The sequence below is a fragment of the Sapajus apella genome, unplaced genomic scaffold, assembly GCF_009761245.1.
Source record: "Sapajus apella isolate SASKATOON/1434 unplaced genomic scaffold, GSC_monkey_1.0 scaffold71, whole genome shotgun sequence".
NCBI classification, from domain to species: Eukaryota; Metazoa; Chordata; class Mammalia; order Primates; family Cebidae; genus Sapajus; species Sapajus apella.
In genome coordinates, this window is record NW_022437011.1 from 3,020,459 (window position 1) to 3,022,896 (window position 2,438).

The following is a 2,438-nucleotide window of genomic DNA, read 5'->3' on the forward strand; positions in this document are numbered from 1 at the left end:
TGCTTTCTGCACATGGCTAGCCAGTTTTCCTAACACCATTTGTTAAACAGGGAATCCTTTCCCCATTGCTTGTTTTTGTCAGGTTTGTCAAAGATCGGATGGTTGTAGATATGTTGTGTTTCCTCCGAGGCCTCTGTTCTGTTCCATTCATCTATATCTCTGTTTTGGTACCAGTACCATGCTGTTTTGATTACTGTAGGTAGTATAGTTTGAAGCCAGGTAGCGTGATGCCCCCAGCTTTGTTCTTTTTGCTTAGAATTGACTTGGCTATGCGGGCTCTCTTTTGGTTCCGTATGAAGTTTAAGGTGTTTTTTTTTTTCCAGTTCTGTTAAGAAGGTCATTGGTAGCTTGATGGGGATAGCGTTGAATCTGTAAATTACTTTGGGCAATATGGCCATTTTCACGATATTGATTCTTCCTAACCATGAACATGGAATGTTTCTCCATCTGTTTGTGTCCTCTCTGATTTCGTTGAGCAGTGACTTGTAGTTCTCCTTGAAGAAGTCCTTTACATTCTTTGTTAGTTGTATTCCTAGGTATTTTATTCTCTTTGTAGCAATTGTGAATGGCAGTTCGTCCTTGATTTGGCTCTCTTTAAGTCTGTTATTGGTGTATAGGAATGGTTGTGATTTTTGTGCATTGATTTTGTATCCTGAGACTTTGCTGAAGTTGCTTCTCAGTTACAGGAGATTTTGGGCTGAGACGATGGGGTCTTCTAGATACACAATCATGTCATCTGCAAATAGAGACAATTTGACTTCCTCCTTTCCCATTTGAATACCCTTTATTTCTTTTTCTTGCTTGATTGCTTTGGCTAGAACTTCCAGTACTATATTGAATAGGAGTGGTGAGAGAGGGCATCCTTGTCTATTGCCAGATTTCAAAAGGGAATGCTGAAAATATGGAGCGCTTCACGAATTTGCATGTTATCCTTGCACAGGGGCCATGCTAATCTTCTCTGTATCATTCCAATTTTAGCATATGTGCTGCCGAAGTGAGCATTCTTTGGTTATATTAATCACTTGTTTTCGTCTTCTTTGTTACATGATCAGCTTGTTTATTTTACCATGTTTATAGTTTCCTATTCTTCTATAGTTTTTCAAAAACTCATTTTCTCATCTTATATGATGTGGGAACATAGTGAATATTCTTTTATTTTATTAAGAATAAAGACAAGTAAAGCTAAAAACTTTTTTCCAAATGTTGTTTTGACCATTTCCTATAGATTTTGACACATAATTATTATTCTCTTAATATTATTCTCTTACCTTCTGAACATGTGATCTTCAGGGATGGACTGGAAACAGAGGGACTAGTTGAAGAAGCCATCATAACCATCATCTGAAAGGCTACAGCCAACTATCTCAACTGAAAATACTAACTGGGTGTCAGAATGTCTGCAGCCTAGAAATAAAATCAACCAGTACTAATTGAATGCCTGTGTGTGCTGAACACTGTCCTTCTCATAGTATTTTTGCATATCTCCTTAACTGTCACAATAGTGTTGTGACAATTGTCTCATTTCCTTCTTTCTGCAATTGAAGATATTGAAGTAGTCAAATGATTTACCAAAGAGCACAGAACAAGTAAAATCCATTTCTCAGGAATCCTAGTTGAGTTCTCGCTCCACTGCTATGCTATGCCACCTCTTTAAATCTCTTACAGGCTTATTTAGAGCCCAAATCTTACCATCTGAAATATCAGTGGTGGTCAGTTACCTTTTAATTAATTTTGTGGGGAAAAGAGTGGATTGTCTTGTTGATATGGTTTGGCTGTGCCCCCACCCAAATCTCAGCTTGAATTGTATCTCCCAGAATTCCCACATGGTTTGGAAGGGGCCCAGGAAGACGTAATTGTATCATGGGGATCTGTCTTTTCCATGCTATTCTCATGATAGTGAATAAGTCTCATGAGATCTGATTGGTTTATCAGAGGTTTCCGCTTTTGCCTCCTCCTCATTTTTCTCTTGATGTTGCCATATAAGAAGTGCCTTTCTGAGGCCTCCCCAGCCATGTGGAACTGTAAGTCCAATTAAACCTCTTTCTTCCCAGTCTCGGGTATGTCTTTATCAGCAGTTGAAAACAGACTAATACATTTGTCTTTAAAATATTACTTGTGATTAGTTAACTTAAGAGAAGACATGGATGTCAATGAGAGCAGTTTTCCAATATAGGAAAAGGCTCTCATGTGAAAGGGCTCACTGATCTATTTCACATTACTCCATAAGACCATGTCTGATAAGACCATGTCTGATAAGACCAGTGTATAGAGCATCAATAGAAGTTACAGTTAAATGTATAACTATGTGAAAAACACTGTGCCATAAGAACATTATATATGTTATTTCAGAGAATCGTTATCACAGTTAGAAGTCGTGGGTATTATACTATTTTTTCCCTTGTTTATAGATTAGGATGCTGACACCTCAAAATGTTAAG

The 2,438-nt window shown here is 37.7% G+C and overlaps 1 non-coding gene across 1 annotated transcript; it reads right to left on the reverse strand.

The window, feature by feature from the left end:
* Positions 1-895: 895 nt before the first annotated feature.
* Positions 896-1,002, reverse strand: LOC116531693. Its single transcript, XR_004260524.1, has one exon. It is a non-coding gene; the product is annotated as a U6 spliceosomal RNA (small nuclear RNA).
* Between the last annotated feature and the right edge of the window lie 1,436 nt (positions 1,003-2,438).